This window comes from Phyllobates terribilis, unplaced genomic scaffold, assembly GCF_046119375.1.
Source record: "Phyllobates terribilis strain yellow unplaced genomic scaffold, ASM4611937v1 Scaffold_11__3_contigs__length_659146591, whole genome shotgun sequence".
Classification (NCBI taxonomy): domain Eukaryota; kingdom Metazoa; phylum Chordata; class Amphibia; order Anura; family Dendrobatidae; genus Phyllobates; species Phyllobates terribilis.
Genome location: NW_027362771.1, coordinates 651,533,198 through 651,551,905, shown reverse-complemented (window position 1 = coordinate 651,551,905; position 18,708 = coordinate 651,533,198). Strand labels below are relative to the sequence as shown.

Below are 18,708 nucleotides of genomic sequence, written 5' to 3'. Positions count from 1 at the left end.
ATCGGCTCTGCTGTGACACATGGAGGAGCTCGGGGATGATCTGGGGTGGCTCTGCTGTGACACATGGAGGAGCTCGGGGATGATCTGGAGTGGCTCTGCTGTAACACATGGAGGAGCTCCGGGATGATCTGGATCGGCTCTGCTGTGATACATGGAGGAGCTCGGGGATGATCTGGGGCGGCTCTCCTGTGACACATGGAGGAGCTCCGGGATTATCTGGGGCGGTTCAGCTGTGACACATGGAGGAGCTCGGGGATGATCTGGGGCGGCTCTGCTGTGACACATGGAGGAGCTCGGGGATGATCTGGGGCGGCTCTGCTGTGACACATGGAGGAGCTCGGGGATGATCTGGGGCGGCTCTGCTGTGACACATGGAGGAGCTCGGGGATGATCTGGGGCGGCTCTGCTGTGACACATGGAGGAGCTTGGGGATGATCTGGATCGGCTCTGCTGTGACACATGGAGGAGCTCGGGGATGATCTGGGGTGGCTCTGCTGTGACACATGGAGGAGCTCGGGGATGATCTGGAGTGGCTCTGCTGTAACACATGGAGGAGCTCGGGGATGATCTGGGGTGGCTCTGCTGTGACATATGGAGGAGCTCGGGGATGATCTGGGGTGGCTCTGCTGTAACACATGGAGGAGCTCGGGGATGATCTAGGGTGGCTCTGCTGTGACATATGGAGGAGGTCGGGGATGATCTGGGCCAAATAATAAATTCTAAGAACAGACAGAAATGTTATTTATTAAAAAAAGCTACAATAAAAAACATAAACACGAAAAGACTCCAATATAGAGATAATTATGTGGCACCCCAGGGGCCTGGTTGCCACAGTGGCATTGCCTCCCTCAAAAGAGGTAATGCCATGCCTGGAAGCAAGCAGGGGTCCCCTAATCAGGTATACTAAACATGCAACACTTTCCCGGCTCTAGACCAGCAAGGGGAGCTCCTCCCTTTGGCAACTGGGATCTGGGGGCGGGGTTAGTTAGTCTTAGTGTGAGGAGTTGAAGCGAGGACGTCGAGGAGAGAGGAGCTGGGGACTGGAGCTGCACGGCAGCTCACCCCAGAAGTACCGCACAGAAGAACCGGACACCGGAGTCCGAGGCTGTGGGGCACTGGGCGGCTGGGCGCCGCAGAAACCGGAGGGCAGGAGACTGCAGGTCTCCTGGCCCCATCAGACACCCGGAGGCTCAGCAGCACCACAGGGCCCAGCACCATCACGAGGGAGCGACGCGCTAGCAAGGCCCAAGCTGCCAGCCATACGGGTGAGCACAGAAACGTTGCACTCAGGGACGAGGGGTACAGCACAGCTGCAAGTAGCAGGGCCAGAGAGATTAGTGGAAAGGGAAGGCCTCCAACTTCACCTGACAAGGAGGATTCTTTACTTGCTTCCAGGCTGCCCGGGCTTCCACTTCTAACCAGTACCCTAGTCCACAACCTGCAACATCACCTACACTGCCCTGGAGCTAGCTCTTCCTGTGGAGAGCCACACCATCCCTGCTGCAGTAACACCAGCTCCAGATGACTGCTCCGCAGCGGCGGCTCCCCTTAGCCGCATTCCACAGGTGGCGTCACGAACTCTATAAAAACTCTCTAAATCCCCTATACATAACCCCTTTTATTGACTGCCCTGGGTCACGGACCGGGTCACCGCCACTGTGACATTCCCCCAGCATCTACCGGCCCGGCACCGGGTACCCCACGACCCAGGGGGCGCGTCATCTTTGGTGTCACGAACAGGATATGTAACCCACCCGTTATCACCAGGTATTGTGCGCCTAAGGACTGTGTTTAACTACTGAATGTGGCGCCCGCCCCAGAAGAACGGGCGCCATTATGTGCGAGCCAGACAACAACAAAAGGTCACCTCCCATCGTGGGCCAGGTCCCAGAACGGCGCCAAAAGCGCGGCCCACCCACTGCAACTGTGGCCATGAACCTGAACCTGTCCATCAGTCTGGAGGAGATGCCCCCAGGTGTGACCGACAACAAGCAGACATGGGACCGCCCCAAAAAGGGAAGAGGAAAGAATAAAACTAGGAGACGGGGTGTGGTCTGGATCCTTCCAGACGGACCATACCCGGCAGGGAAGATGGAGTCAAGAGAAACCGGAATCCCTGCCAGCGGCCTGTTACCACCGGAGGCACCCCTCACCCTGGAGGAGTTAATTGCCAGGGTGTCCCAGGAGGATTCGGAGTTCCTCCGCGTCGGGATGGAAGACCTGAACCGGAGGATGGAGAGGGCCCAGCAAGATGCTATCACCAGCTGGAAGAAAGAAATGGTGGAAAGGCTGGCGAGCCGGCAGCAAGCACCGCTGCCAAGCGCAGGCAGCGCCCCAGCCTTAGCGGATCCGGACCAGCGCCAGGAGGCAGAGTGCAGCGCAAGAGCGGCCACAGCAGCAGGTAAGAGGAGTCTCCCTGTCCCGAGCGCTAGAGCTGCTGACCTGCTCCTGGGCCCCCTGGTGGAACCACCGACCCCGGGCGCTACTAATACCGGCCCGCTCCTGACACCCCAGCAAGGCCCTCTGCCCCCGGCCACGGAAAGCGAGGACCCATTCTGGACCCTCCTCCCAGGACACCTATCCCCGGGCGCTACTAATGCCGTCCCGCTCCTGACACCCCAGCAAGGCCCTCTGCCCCGGGGCATGGGAGGCGTGGATCCATTACAGACCCTCCTCCCCGGATACCTGTCTCCAGGCGCGCCCGCACAAGATGTCCTTCCGGTTCTGGAACAGTCAGCTCCGGGCACCAGCAACACCGGTCCGCTCCTGGGCCCCTTGCAGGAACCGCCTCCTCCGACGCTCGAGTGGATGTGCAAACGCCGGCCCTGGGATTGGTCTGCGGAGGTGGAGGACCAGCGGCCCCCACTCCTGCCAGCTCCCCAGCCCCCTGCCGACTCCCGCGGTGAGCTAGAGGAGTATGAGTGGGACAACCTCGGGGAAGATCTCATGGGGTTTTCCCAGGAAACCAGGGCAGCGGCGGCCCGCAGAAAGGAGCACTGTAGGAGGGAACTGGAACAGCTTGAGAAAGAGCTGCACATCCGGCGGGTGCGGTGGGAGAAACTGGAGGCCCGCAACATGGAGGAGAAGGCCCGAGCCCGCAGAATCAGCAGAGCTGCATCTGGTCCCCGTACGGAAGGGGTCATTGTAAAATTTAACCCGGAAGGAGGTTGGGGCTTCATCCAGGACCCGCATTCCGATACCGACCTCTTCGTGAACCGGAGGGACGTGGAGTCCCACCTAAAAGAAGGTCACCCGGACCGAAACCTGTATCCGGGTGATTATGTCACCTACACAAGACACCGAGGTGAACGGGGCTGGTATGCCCTGAATGTCCACTGGGTGGGGAAAGGGAGCAGTTCCTCACCCTACAGCGCTGAAGACCCGGCTGAGCCAGCCTACAGTGGACAAGAGCATCCCCGGAGGGAGCACTACTACTAAGCACAGTAGAGGGGACTGTGGACTGTATATAGTTGCCCGGAAGGGTGCAGCAGAGACACTGCAAGTTTGAAAAGTTGAGAGAGTGTGTTACCCAGTTACCCGGAAAGGGTACAAAAACTGTCAGGTTATGGATGGTGAATAACCAAAGAACTGATCTTGTAAATAGTTGCACTTCTTAAAGTGCCCCTTATTGGTTTTATAAATGTACAACAATGACCTCATGTTCGTGTTTGCTAGTTTGCACCATGCTGAAGAATGGACACCTGGTTGCAGATCATGCTGTAACCTGTTAACAAATGTTTAATATGAAGAATGTTTATGAGAAAAATGTTTTATGTGTCAAAGATGTGTTTATACAAGTGAAAAGAGTTTTATAATGTTTTGGTAAAAAAACGTAACGAGTTTGTAATGTGAACTGTTATTGTTATTTGTTAATTTTGAAAAGGTATCCTCAGTCCGGGAGTACTGAAATTAACTAGGGGGGAATGTGGCACCCCAGGGGTCCGGTTGCCACAGTGGCATTGCCTCCCTCAAAAGAGGTAATTCCATGCCTGGAAGCAAGCAGGGATCCCCTAGTCAGGGATACTAAACATGCAACACTTTCCTGGCTCCAGACCAGCAAGGGGAGCTCCTCTGCTTGGCAACTGGGATCTGGGGGCGGGGTTAGTTAGCCTTAGTGTGAGGAGTTGAAGCGAGGACGTCGAAGAGAGAGGAGCTGGGGAGTGGAGCTGCACGGCAGCTCACCCCAGAAGTACCGCACAGAAGAACCAGACACCGGAGTCCGAGACTGTGGGGGCACTGAAGGCCCAGCCGCAGAAACCAGAGGGCAGGAGACTGCAGGTCTCCTGGCCCCATCAGACGCCCGGAGGCTCAGCAGCACCACAGGGCCCAGCACCGTCACGTGGGAGAGACCCGCTAGCAAGGCCCGAGCTGCCTGACATACGGGTGAGCACAGAAATGTTGCACTCAGGGACGAGGGCCACCGCACCGCTACAAGCAGCAGGGCCAGAGAGATTAGTGGAAAGGGAAGGCCTCCAACTTCACCTGACAAGGAGGATTCTTTACTTGCTTCCTGGCTGATCGGACTTCCATTGCTAGCCAGTACCCTAGTCCAGGCTTGTCTAATCACCACCAGTAAAGACCCTGGGACTGCACTATCTTGTCTCTGTGTTTCTTGCTGCGCCATCAACCCCTGCACTACAACGCCCAGCACAACCTGCAACATCACCTACAGCTAGCTCTTCCTGTGGAGAGCCACACCATCCCTGCTGCAGTAACACCAGTGACGCGCCCCCTGGGACATATTCCTTTTTGAGGGGAATACCCGGCACCGGATCAGATGGGGGGTTGTAGTCTCCGAGCGGCTGTGACCCGGTCCCGTGCCCAGGGCGTCAAGCTCAGTGTTATGTGGCAGCTTTACAGATGTTACTAAAGTTCTTTTGTGTCGACTACGCCACCCGTTGTGATGCGGTCACTGTGGCCGCCGCTGCAGCAGGGTCCGCTGAGGCTGATGGTGGATGCGCAGCTTGGTGGGATCACCCCCAACGGGAGGGGTATAGCCTCAGAGGGGACAGGCGCAGAGGATGGGGGTTGTGGTGGTGCGGTGCAGCCGGCAATGAAGACAGACTCGGGTTGTGCAGTTAAGGGTGTTTACTTACTGCAGATGTTGTACTGGTCACTCCAGCTGCTAGTGACCACCCGAGCCGTGCTGCGTCCACCAGGTCCTGGATCCAGCCAACCCCCAAACAAGTCCGGAGCGTGGCCCTGAGCTCTCCCTCTGTCCTTTCTTCAGCCGTCCCCACCAGTGATTCACCTAGGTCCAGCTCCCGCGGGCCTTCTGTTGGGACACCCTTGGCCCTGGGTTCCCTGACCCTTCATGTGGTGTGCCTTCGGGGTGAATGTGGTGGGTGACCGTGGCAAACGCTGCCCACGATCTCCGGTCTCTGGCTAGGGATTGTTTTTGCCCCCACCAGCTTGGGTTCCGGTACCCTGATGCTGACTCCTCACCCGGTGCTTTAATTTGGGTTCTTGGGTCCTCTCTGTTTTCCCCTCTGGGTACTCCTTCTCTGCTCCTCTCTCACTCAGGGTCTCTCTTCTCCCTTGCTGCAGGCTGACTTCCTCTCTCTGCTTGCTGTCTGCTCCTCTGCATCTGACTTGTTCTCTGCATCTGACTGACTCTCTGCGTCTGACCCTGATTCTAGTTGGTGCCCACCTTATATACACCCTCTATGTGTGAGCTCAGGTGACCAGCACCCAATGAGCTCCTAACTTTACCCAGACTGCTCCCCCTATCTGCCCCTACACTACATGGGATGTACCACCCCCCTCCCACTCCAGCCAGGAACAGGCTCGGTTGTACCTGCACATTTCTAAGTGGGAGTACCGTCGGCCTGCTCCTCTGAAATGGGATGTATGTAGTGCATGCAGTCTATCTGAGCTCAGTTCCACACTCCATCCTTACCCGGGAGTGGAATATCACACCTCTGGATTGAGGTGCAATACCCCTGTAGCAGCCGAATCCTCAGGGTGCTACATTCCCCCCTGGTAAATCACAGCACGTCCTCGGGCTGTAAAGACATAAATAACACCAAAACATACAAAATTTTTCATATAAACATATAAAACATATAAAACATTATATATATAAAACTTTTTTATATAAACATTCTCGTAGACTTCTCTTGTCTCTGGTTCCTCCTCCGGACACTGTGCACCGTGTGTCCGGGAAAAGTGCGACAGTCTCTTAGAAAATCTGGTTTTCTATAAAACCGGTAGGGGGCGCTTTAGGACGCGCTACTATATACAGGGGTATGGCCGCTCTCAGTCCTCGGCCAGGTATTGGGGAGGAATGACCGCTCTCAGTCCTCGGTCAGTGGGATTATGGGAATAACGGGTAAACAGTTCACACAGCTGGTCCCAACGGGGACTATTTTAGCAGCAACAGTTTCAGTTTCTTTATACCCCCATTGGGTAACTTATTTACAGCTCCTGCTCTGCCGCACTCAACGGCGTCTTCCTCCTGCTCTTTGCTTATAGCTGGTGGTAACTTCAGACCCGTCCGGGTCCTCTTGTGATGGGCGCGGTGGTGTTAGCGCCCGGGTTGCCCGGGCCTTGCGGCCAGGCCTGGGGTATCTGGAAGGTGAAGGGCACCGTAAGAACGGCGGCACCCTGGGCTACCTGGCCTTGCGGCCAGGCCGGAGGCTCCGCGGAGGTAGGGGGCGCTGTTGGTGATGCGGCGCCCGGGGGTACTAGGCCTTGCGACCAGGCTGGTGGTATTTCCTGCTTTGTCACGCTCCGGGTCGAGGCGCGTGACGTCACAGGGGTCGCTGCGGCGGCTTCCGGTCGGGGCCTAGTCCATTGCGGTGACGTGGCGGCTACGGGCACAGCAGGGGGACTTTCGGGCTCTGCGACGGGGAGCTGGGGCAGGTGAGCGGTGTCACGGCTTGGGGTATAGGCGTCCCCTTTACCTGCCTCCATGCGTTCGGCTCCCTCCTCGGCGCCGTCTCCGGCCTTGGGTCCTCCCGCGCCATCCTCAGAGGCGGTCTGCTTCCTCTTCCAGGGTAGCGTGCTCCGCTGACTGGTCTCTGCGTGCTGAGCCATCTCCCGGCTCCACTCCGCCAGTATCTCCCGCTGTACCCGGGCCATCCTCCGTGCGAGGCCCTCCAGGGCAGTCTGCGCACACTCCCGGTCTCGGGGGAGCTGTGCAAGGATCTCCGCTAGACCTAGCGGGGTTGTGGACTCTAGCAGGCTCCTGACCATCGGGTCGGTGCTGCTCTGCTCTGCTCTCGGCAGGCTCCTGGCCAGCGGGCCGGTGCTGCTCTGCCCTCCTTCCTCGGTCTCTAGCAGACTCCTGGCCAGCGGGCCGGTGCTGTTCTGCTTTCTCTCCATCTCCGGGTGAGCTTTTCTGCTGCTCCTCTCCAGGCTTCCTGCCTCCGGGTGCGCTCGCTCCAGACTGCTCCAAGCGACACCCATCTTTTCTCTTCTCTTTCGTCTCCTCCCACTTAGAGGGCGGTCCCGGGGCAACTCGGTGACTGTCAGCTCCAGGGGTAGTTCTTTCACGCTGACAGACACCTCCAGCATCACAGTCTCTGTTGGTGGGGGCGGTTTCCACTTTTGGCGCCATTTTCTGTCCCGGCCCACGATGGGAGGTGGCCTCTTGCCCTCCTTTGGCACGCCCATAATGGCGTCCGCTGCTCTTCCAAGGCAGGAAATCTGCGGTTTTGGCGGGAAGCGTCGCCCAGTGGCGGGAAACTCTGCAGATGGCGGGAACAAGCTGGAAATGGCGGACAATCGGCGGGAAACGACTGGTGATGGAGTCCGATGGCGTGGACCCTCCGGAACCGGCGGGAGACTTCTTTCTGAGGTAAACTTGCACTTTTCTTCAGGCACGCAGTACCCGGGTGTTGCGGGCACGTAATCCTGCCGACTACGCCAAAGTTGACGCGCCCCCTGGGACATATTCCTTTTTGAGGGGAATACCCGGCACCGGATCAGATGGGGGGTTGTAGTCTCCGAGCGGCTGTGACCCGGTCCCGTGCCCAGGGCGTCAAGCTCAGTGTTATGTGGCAGCTTTACAGATGTTACTAAAGTTCTTTTGTGTCGACTACGCCACCCGTTGTGATGCGGTCACTGTGGCCGCCGCTGCAGCAGGGTCCGCTGAGGCTGATGGTGGATGCGCAGCTTGGTGGGATCACCCCCAACGGGAGGGGTATAGCCTCAGAGGGGACAGGCGCAGAGGATGGGGGTTGTGGTGGTGCGGTGCAGCCGGCAATGAAGACAGACTCGGGTTGTGCAGTTAAGGGTGTTTACTTACTGCAGATGTTGTACTGGTCACTCCAGCTGCTAGTGACCACCCGAGCCGTGCTGCGTCCACCAGGTCCTGGATCCAGCCAACCCCCAAACAAGTCCGGAGCGTGGCCCTGAGCTCTCCCTCTGTCCTTTCTTCAGCCGTCCCCACCAGTGATTCACCTAGGTCCAGCTCCCTCGGGCCTTCTGTTGGGACACCCTTGGCCCTGGGTTCCCTGACCCTTCATGTGGTGTGCCTTCGGGGTGAATGTGGTGGGTGACCGTGGCAAACGCTGCCCACGATCTCCGGTCTCTGGCTAGGGATTGTTTTTGCCCCCACCAGCTTGGGTTCCGGTACCCTGATGCTGACTCCTCACCCGGTGCTTTAATTTGGGTTCTTGGGTCCTCTCTGTTTTCCCCTCTGGGTACTCCTTCTCTGCTCCTCTCTCACTCAGGGTCTCTCTTCTCCCTTGCTGCAGGCTGACTTCCTCTCTCTGCTTGCTGTCTGCTCCTCTGCATCTGACTTGTTCTCTGCATCTGACTGACTCTCTGCGTCTGACCCTGATTCTAGTTGGTGCCCACCTTATATACACCCTCTATGTGTGAGCTCAGGTGACCAGCACCCAATGAGCTCCTAACTTTACCCAGACTGCTCCCCCTATCTGCCCCTACACTACATGGGATGTACCACCCCCCTCCCACTCCAGCCAGGAACAGGCTCGGTTGTACCTGCACATTTCTAAGTGGGAGTACCGTCGGTCTGCTCCTCTGAAATGGGATGTATGTAGTGCATGCAGTCTATCTGAGCTCAGTTCCACACTCCATCCTTACCCGGGAGTGGAATATCACACCTCTGGATTGAGGTGCAATACCCCTGTAGCAGCCGAATCCTCAGGGTGCTACACCAGCTTCAGAGGACTGCTCCGCAGCGGCGGCTCCCTTAGTCGCATACAACAGGTGGCGTCCCGAACTTTATACAATCACTATATATCCCCTATCAATAACCCCTTTTTGTTGACCGCCCTGGGTCACGGTCCGGGTCACCGCCACTGTGACATCCCCCAGCATCTACCCGCCCGGCACCGGGTACCCCACGGCCCAGGGGGCGCGTCAATTACATGAGATCAAAAAAGGGGAAAAACAAATGTACCAGATGTGCAGAGAAGTAATAATCCTTATAAGTACAACCAATATTAGGGAGAGTGACTTCAAGGTTGTACCCAAATATCGTTGTTGTACCAGTGACAGATACTCAAATGTTTATTGCTCCCCCCAAAATCTAACAGTCACAGTAGTTACTCCAAGCAATGAGGCTTGTGTCCTGAGCATAGATGTACCCGCCACCACTGCTCCTCACCTCCAATGTGCGTTTCGCATCCGCTTCCTCAGGTGGTGCGGTCAGGGAATGAGCAAAATGGTGTAAATAATGTAAATGTGTGACGCTCGCAGTCTTGCCCTGGGAAGATGGGGGGTACTCGGAGCTGGGTCAGATGTTGAAGGGATGCAGTCGTGGCCTAGACCCGTTCTGTGCCCAGGGCCGTCACATTTAAAAGGATGTAAGGGCTTTCAGGGTGGAGTGGTATTTATCGACTACGCCACCTGTGGTGTCTGGTGATGCGCCACCAGCGCTGCTAGCAGTCCTCTGAGGCTTAATGTAGTGGCAGCAGGCGATGTTATAACTCCCCACAGGCGGAGCTGGGCCTCAGGGCAGATGTAACAGGAGGATGAGGAGAGTAGTCCTGGGTCACTCGGGTGCTGTGTGGTGCAGTGCACAAATGAAGGAATCAGAGGCCATAGGGATAGTCTTCCAGGTCTTTTACTCACAGTTCTTTTAAGCAGCGGCAAGGCTTCTCCCTGCTCCTCACGGATCACTGTGGCCACCAGGGATGAGGGCTCAGCGCACCCAAGGAATTCAGGTACTTCGATCAGGACCCTCCGAGTGTTCCTAGCAGTCCCCTTCGAACCTCTCCTGTGTGTGTGCGTGCAAAGGCCGGGTCCCACTGGATAAATGCAGGTAGAGGGGTACAGGTGGCATAGGCCGCTCTGTCTGTATCCCTCCCGGGATCCACTAAGCCTCCGGGCTTTTCTGACTGGGACATGAAGTAACAAAGTCAGATGTCGGGGGCCGGTACCCCTCTTGCAGCAGGAATCCCTCTGACTAGGCCAGAATGGAGAGTACAGGTGGCGTACAACGCTCCGTCTGTGCTCCCTGGGATCCTTTTGCTTGTGGAGCTGTCACTATAGCTCCCGACCTTCTTAACCAAGGGAACTTGACCGGGGTAGAGACACTGTTAACTCCTTCCCGCTCCTCGTGTCAAGGTCAGAGCACGAGGACCGTGCATCTTCAGCACACTGCAGGCTCCTACACAAGGCCACTGCCAGCTGCAAAGACCACAATCCAAGAACCTTGTGCTTAAGATGGCTGGCTATTATATATTAAACTATGTGTGTAAACTAAAACTGTGTTCTACCCTTCACCCACTACTTGGTTCCCCTAACTTTTGGTTCCCCTCACTTGTGATCCTGCTGAGGCAGCACTATGGTGCATACTTGCCTCCCATAGGTCAGGAGTGTGTAGTGTTGAATGTAGATTCAGGGTCCTGACCAGTGCACTGTCCTTACCTGGGTGAGGAGACACTACACCTGCTGACAGGCTGCAGTATCCCCCCTTGTGGCGACCGAACCCTCAGAGGTGCCACAAATGCAGCGGTGTGTACTTATCCCTTTGGCACGACATCATCCCGGGCGCTGCGATGTGCATGTTCCCTGGTGCGACAAGACGCCAACGTCACTGGAGAGTGACCAAAGATCGTGGGCCATGACGCCGAAGGCAAACCTTGGCATGCGGATGGGCGAAGGACATGTGCGAAACAGCGCACAATGAATCCAGCAACCATACTGATCATCTGCCATGCTTGGCAGCCTGCAGTCATATTGGATGTGCAGAAGCAAAGCTTATTGCAAGCGGCAGCCACATAAAGTACAGGAGAATATTGTCCTTCCCATAGAAAACCAATGAATATAGAATATACGATTCACAGGGAAACAAACGTAAAAACACATAAATAATACATGAACTGCAGGTGTGAACGCTGCCAGCATCCCACTCACCAGCCGGCACATTACAGGAGCCGTCACACGGCTGCGACACAATGTTCATGTGTAGCACCCTGAGGATTCGGCTGCTACAGGGGTATTGCACCTCAATCCAGAGGTGTGATATTCCACTCCCGGGTAAGGATGGAGTGTGGAACTGAGCTCGGTAGGCTGCATGCACTACACACATCCCATTTCCGAGGAACAGGCCGACGGTACTCCCACTTAGAAATGTGCAGGTACGACCGAGTCTGTTCCTGGCTGGAGTGGGAGGGGGGTGGTACATCCCAAGTAGTGTAGGGGCAGATAGGGGGAGCAGCCTGGGTAAAGATAGGAGCTCATTGGGTGCTGGTCACCTGAGCTCACACATAGAGGGTGTATATAAGGTGGGCACCATCAAAGAACAGGGTCAGTCTGTCAGAGTAAGAAGCAGAGGAGCAGAGCAGCCCAAGAGAGAGAGAGAGGAGAAAGCCAGAGAGACCCAGAGGGGGAAACAGAAGAGAGGACTCTGAGACCCCAAATCCAATCCACGGGTGAAGAGTCGGCATTAGGGTACCGGAACCCAAGCTGGTGGGGGCAAAAACACACCCCAGCCAGAGACCGGAGGCCGTGGGCAGCGTCTGCCACGGCCACCCACCACATCCACCCCGAAGGCATACCACGTGGAGGGTCAGGGAACCCAAGGCCAAGGGTCTCCCAACAGAAGGCCCGAGGGAGCTGGACCTGGGTGGATCAATAGTGGGGACGGCCAGAGAAAGGACAGAAGGAGAGCTCAGGGTCACGCTCCGGACTTGTTTGGGGGTTGGCTGGATCCAGGACCTGGTGGAAGCAGCACGGCTAGGGAGGTCACTTGAAGCTGGAGTGACCGGAACATCAGCAGTGAGTAAATACCCTAAACTGCACAACCCGACTCTGTCTTCCTTTAACATCTATGCTGCACCACCACAACCCCCATCCTCTGCACCTGACCCCCTGAGGCTATACCCCACCCGTTGGGGGTTATACCACCAAAAGCTGCACCTACACCATCAGCCTCAGCGGACCCTGCTGCAGCGGCGGCCATAGTGACCGCAATACAACGGGTGGCGTAGTCGACAATAAAGAACTTTATAACATCTGTAGGACTGCCACATACAACTGAGTTTGACACCCTGGGCACGGACCGGGTCACAGCCACTCGGAAGACTACAACTCCCATCTGATCCGGCTCCGGATATTCCCCCTAAAGAATATGGCCCAGGGGGCGCGTCAACTTTGGCGTAGTCGGCAGGATTACGTGCCCGCAACACCCGGGTACTGCGTGCCTGAAGAAAAGAACGAGTTTACCTCAAAAAGAAGTCTCCTGTCGGTTCCGGAGGGTCCATGCCATCGGACTCCATCACAGGTCGATTCCCGCCGGTTGTCCGCCATTAACAGCTTTTTCCCGCCATCTGCAGAGTTTCCCGCCACTGGGAGACGATTCCCGCCATTTCCAAAGGTTTCCCGCCTTGGAAGAGCGGACGCCATTATGGGCGTGCCAGAGGGTGGCGAGAGGCCACCTCCCATCGTGGGCCAGGACCGAAAATGGCGCCAAAAGTGGAAACCGCCCCCACCAACAGAGACTGTGATGCTAGAGGTGTCTGTCAGCGTGAAAGAACAGCCCCTGGAGCTGACAATCACCAAGTGGCCCCGGGACCGCCCTCGAGGTGGGAGGAGACGAAAGGAGAGAACAAAGATGGGTGCCGCCTGGAGCAGTCTAGAGCGAGCGCACCCGGAGGCAAGAAGCCGGGAGAAGAATATCGGAGGAGCTTACCCGGAGATGGCGAGAAAGCAGAGCAGCACCGGCCCGTTGGCCAGGAGCCTGCTAGAAACAGAGGAGGGAGAGCAGAGCAGCACCGACCCGTTGGTCAGGAGCCTGCTGGAAACAACGACCCCACTAGGCCTAGTGGAGGTCCTAGCACAGCTCCCCCGAGACCGGGAGTGTGCGCAGACCGCTCTGGAGGGCCTCGCAAGGAGGATGGCCCGGGTGCAGCGAGAGACGTTGGCGGAGTGGAGCCGTGAGATGGCCCAGCAGACCGAGACCTGTCAGCGGAGCACGCCACCCAAGACGAGGAGACCGACCGCCTCTGAGGATGGCGCGGGAGGACTGAAGGCCGGAGACGGCGCCGAGAAGGGAGCCGAACGAGTGGAGGCAGGTAAAGGGGACGTCTATACCCCAAACCGGGAAACCGCGAACCTGCCCCAGCTCCCCGTCGCAGAGCCCGAAGTCTATCCTGCCGTGCCCATCGCTGCAACGTCACCGCCGCAGACTAGGCCTCAAACGGGAGCCGCGACCCCTGTGACGTCACACGCCTCGACCCCGGGCGTGACCAAGCAGGAAGTACCACCAGCCTGGTCGCAAGGCCTAGTACCCCCGGGCGCCGCAATACCAACAGCGCCCCCTACCTCCTCGGAGCCCCCGGCCTGGTCGCAGGGCCAAGTAGCCCAGGGCGCCGCCGTCCTTACGGTGCCCTTCACCTTCCAGATACCCCAGGCCTGGCCGCAAGGCCCGGGCAACCCGGGCGCTAACACCACCGCGCCCATAAGACCTAAAGTGCCGCATCTGGGAGAGGACCTGTACGCCCAGCATACGTGCCCGGATGGGCAGCCATTTATATGGCCACCGGAGTTCCACCATCCCCGACTCCGGAGAGAGAGACCCCTGGATGAACCCCTGATCCCGGCTCCAAAGCCCGTAAAGAGGATCTCGCCCCCGCTAGCAGAAGCGCAGTTCGAGTGGGACCCCACCGGAGAAGATCTCATGGGGTTCACTCAAGAGACTCGGGCAGCTGCAGCGGAGCGTGCTGAGTGCTGCCGCCAACAGCTCGAGGACTTTGAGAGGGAGCGGAGAGAGAGGCGGGTCCGGGAACAGCAAGCTCAAGTAAGGAGCGCGGAGCAGAAGAGCCGGGCCAGGAGAGACCCCCGTGCAGCGCATAGTCCCCGCACCACCGGGACTGTGATAAAGTTTAATATGCAGCATGGGTGGGGCTTCATCCGAGACCACCGCACCCTAGGCGACGTCTTCGTGACCAGGAGAGACGTTGAGTCCCACCTACCGGAGGGACACAGAGGTCGTGACCTTTACATCGGGGACGAGGTCACCTTCACCCGGCACAAGTGTGCCAAAGGACCCTACGCCCTCCATGTGCATCGTCTGACGGAGGAAGAGCTGCGGTGTGAGGAGGAAGAACAAGAGGACCCGGACGGGTCTGAAACTAGAGCCAAAGGTAACAATAAAGAAAGAGCAGGAGGACGCCGTCGTTAAGTACAGCGAAGCAGGAGCTGTATATAGTTGCCCGTCGGGGCACCATAAACTGAAACTGAAACTGTTGCTGTTGCTAAAAATAGTCCCCGTTGGGACCAGCAAGTGTGAACTGTTACCCGTTTAACCCCTAAATCCCACTGGCCGAGGACTGAGAGCGGCCATATCCCTGTATATAGTTGCGCGTCCTAAAGCGCCCCCTACCGGTTTTATAGGAAAACCAGTTTTCCAGAGAGACTGTCGCACTTTACCCGGTCACACGTTGCACAGTGACCGGAGGAGGAGCCTGAGGCGACGAGAATGATTATATGAAAAGTTTTATATGATGTTTTATTATGTTTATGTTTATGAAAAAAAAATGTATGTTTGTGGATGTTATGTCTTACAGCCCGAGGACGTGCTGTGATTTACCAGGGGGGAATGTAGCACCCTGAGGATTCGGCTGCTACAGGGGTATTGCACCTCAATCCAGAGGTGTGATATTCCACTCCCGGGTAAGGATGGAGTGTGGAACTGAGCTCGGTAGGCTGCATGCACTACACACATCCCATTTCCGAGGAACAGGCCGACGGTACTCCCACTTAGAAATGTGCAGGTACGACCGAGTCTGTTCCTGGCTGGAGTGGGAGGGGGGTGGTACATCCCAAGTAGTGTAGGGGCAGATAGGGGGAGCAGCCTGGGTAAAGATAGGAGCTCATTGGGTGCTGGTCACCTGAGCTCACACATAGAGGGTGTATATAAGGTGGGCACCATCAAAGAACAGGGTCAGTCTGTCAGAGTAAGAAGCAGAGGAGCAGAGCAGCCCAAGAGAGAGAGAGAGGAGAAAGCCAGAGAGACCCAGAGGGGGAAACAGAAGAGAGGACTCTGAGACCCCAAATCCAATCCCCGGGTGAAGAGTCGGCATTAGGGTACCGGAACCCAAGCTGGTGGGGGCAAAAACACACCCCAGCCAGAGACCGGAGGCCGTGGGCAGCGTCTGCCACGGCCACCCACCACATCCACCACGAAGGCATACCACGTGGAGGGTCAGGGAACCCAAGGCCAAGGGTCACCCAACAGAAGGCCCGAGGGAGCTGGACCTGGGTGGATCAATAGTGGGGACGGCCAGAGAAAGGACAGAAGGAGAGCTCAGGGTCACGCTCCGGACTCGCTTGGGGGTTGGCTGGATCCAGGACCTGGTGGATGCAGCACGGCTCGGGAGGTCACTTGAAGCTGGAGTGACCGGAACATCAGCAGTGAGTAAATACCCTAAACTGCACAACCCGACTCTGTCTTCCTTTAACATCTATGCTGCACCACCACAACCCCCATCCTCTGCACCTGACCCCCTGAGGCTATACCCCACCCGTTGGGGGTTATACCACCAAAAGCTGCACCTACACCATCAGCCTCAGTGGACCCTGCTGCAGCGGCGGCCATAGTGACCGCAATACAACGGGTGGCGTAGTCGACAATAAAGAACTTTATAACATCTGTAGGACTGCCACATACAACTGAGTTTGACACCCTGGGCACGGACCGGGTCACAGCCACTCGGAAGACTACAACCCCCATCTGATCCGGCTCCGGATATTCCCCCTAAAGAATATGGCCCAGGGGGCGCGTCACATGTAGCTGGTGCTCTCCTCTAATATTGGTCACACATATGGTTACGTTCTGGGGGGCTCTGCTGCATCTGGCACAGGGGTCCTGAATCTGTGCAGGGTACAATGAAATCTCAGGACTATCCTGGCAATCTGGAGAGAAATGTGCTGCCGAGTGTCAGAAAGCAAAAACGCAAAGTCTGATCCTGGTTATTGATAGTCAGGAAAGTCACATTGACAATCACTTCTGTCAGTGTCCCGTTACTTCAGTGACTAGTGGGGGTGTCCTTACTTTACCAGAAGGGACCACCAATCTTGTCCAGGTGTGTAATATACAGGAGTCTGATCTATGATATACAGACGTGTAATATAACTGATGGACTGTAACCTCTTGGTCTGGTGACATATTTTGGCCACCTGTAGTGGGGTCTCTTACCTTCTCTGTCTGGTGGTCTCCTCTCTGGCTGATGATGGGATCTGTCTCCGTCACATGTGCCTGCACTCAGTTTCATTTCTCATCTCCCCTCCTAATTTCCTGGGGCACATCCCTCCCCTCGGCAGATGTGTCTGTTCCTGTGCACAAACCTCAATGCCAAAAACTACAAACCAACGCTGTGCTCCCTGCAGGATCCAGAAACACAGGGCACAGCCCGAATATTACTGCGGAGACCACCAAACACCCACATAATAGGGTCTCCCATCTACACCGCAATACCCTCCATCCATATGTCACCCATACACTCCTCCATAGCAATGTGTCCACCACATGCACCCCAATGACAGGTCACATCACCATGTATTGGGGATCTCAGCTCTGGATGATGGACAGGACAATAGTAATATGGAAGACCACGGTTCATCAATCACATTCTCCCCGAGCAGTTTTTGTCCTCCAAATTTCCCCTTTCCCACTCATTCTTTTGCACCATGTACCAGTTTTATTTCTGTATTGTACACTTTTATATACTAAGTCTTCATCTCTTCCTTCATAGTTACATAGTTTATAAGGCCGAAAAAAGACAAGCGTCCATCCAGTTCAGCCTATTTCTTGTGCACTGCAGCTATTCCGCTATTCCTGTACCATGCGGTAGAGGCCAATTTACATCATTGAGGAAAAATTCACTTCCCGACACCAATCTGGCAGTAAGATTAAATCCCTGGATTAATTAACTATCACTAAGCATAAGATGTAATTTTATTGTTCTCAAGAAAGGCGTCCAGGCCTCTCTTGAACTCATTAAGTGAGTTGGACATCACCACTTCCTCTCCCAGAGAGTTCCAGAGTCTCACGGCTCTGACCGTAAAGAATCCCCTTCTATGCTGGTGCAGGAACCTCCTTTCCTCCAGACGCATAGTGTGCCCCCTCGTCTTTGTCACCATCCTTGGTATAAACAGGTCATGGGAGAGATCTCTGTACTGCCCCCTGATGTATTTATACATGTTTAGGAGGTCTCCCCTAAGCCTTCTCTTTTCCAATGTAAATAGGCCTAATTTTGACAACCTCTCTGGGTATTCTAGCCCCTCCATTCCCTTTATTACCTTAGTCGCCCTCCTTTGTACCCTCTCTAGCTCCAATATGTCTTTCCTGAGCCCCGGAGCCCAGAACTGTGCACAATATTCTAAGTGCGGCCTTACCAGCGCTTTATACAGAGGAAGAACAATGTTCTCATCATATGCCCCTATTCCTCTTCTGATGCATGCCATGACTCTATTTGCCTTCGTAGCTGCTGCCTGACACTGGGCACTCCAATTTAATTTGCTATTAACCAAGACGCCCAGGTCCTTCTCCATGTCAGATTTCCCCAATGGTTTCCCATTTAATATGTATGGGTGACTGCTGTTTTTCTTTCCCATGTGCATGACCTTACATTTATCGGCATTGAACCCCATTTGCCATTTTTTGGCCCAACTCCCCAATTTATCTAAATCCTCCTGTAGCTGTGCCCTATCCTCATCTGTATTAACTACTTTACAAAGTTTAGTATCATCTGCAAATATTGCTATTTTACTATGTAACCCTTCCACTAGATCATTAATAAATATATTAAATAATATAGGGCCCAAGACAGACCCTTGAGGCCCCCCGCTAGTAACCCTGACACCCCCTGAGCTTACTCCATTGATAACCACCCTCTGCTTTCTATCACTCAGCCAGCTATTTACCCACTTGCACACATTATCCCCCAGACCAAGCATTCTCATTTTATCGACCAACCTTTTGTGTGGCACGGTATCAAACGCTTTGGAGAAGTCAAGGTCTACAACATCCACTGACTCTCCCCGGTCCAGCTGTGAGCTCACCTCCTCGTAGAAGGCCATCAGGAGCGATCCCTCATGAATCCATGTTGATATGGAGTTAGACAGTTATTATCATTAAGATATTCTACAATAGCATCTCTAAGAAATCCTTCAAACAATTTACCCACAGCAGACGTTAAGCTGACTGCTCTATAGTTCCCAGGGTCACTTTTAGACCCCTTTTTGAATATTGGTGCCACATTTGCTTGGCGCCAGTCTAGTGGGACA

General features: G+C 55.7%; 1 protein-coding gene across 1 annotated transcript in view; it reads right to left on the bottom strand.

Annotated features, from left to right (window-relative positions):
• The window catches only part of LOC141165481 (placenta-specific gene 8 protein-like), a 57,631-nt gene extending 40,865 nt beyond the window's left edge, over nucleotides 1–16,766 (bottom strand). Inside the window, exon 1 of the mRNA XM_073651085.1 lies at nucleotides 16,619–16,766. The gene's annotated coding sequence lies outside the window, so the exon portion shown is untranslated. The remainder of the gene's footprint in view (nucleotides 1–16,618) is intronic.
• Between the last annotated feature and the right edge of the window lie 1,942 nt (nucleotides 16,767–18,708).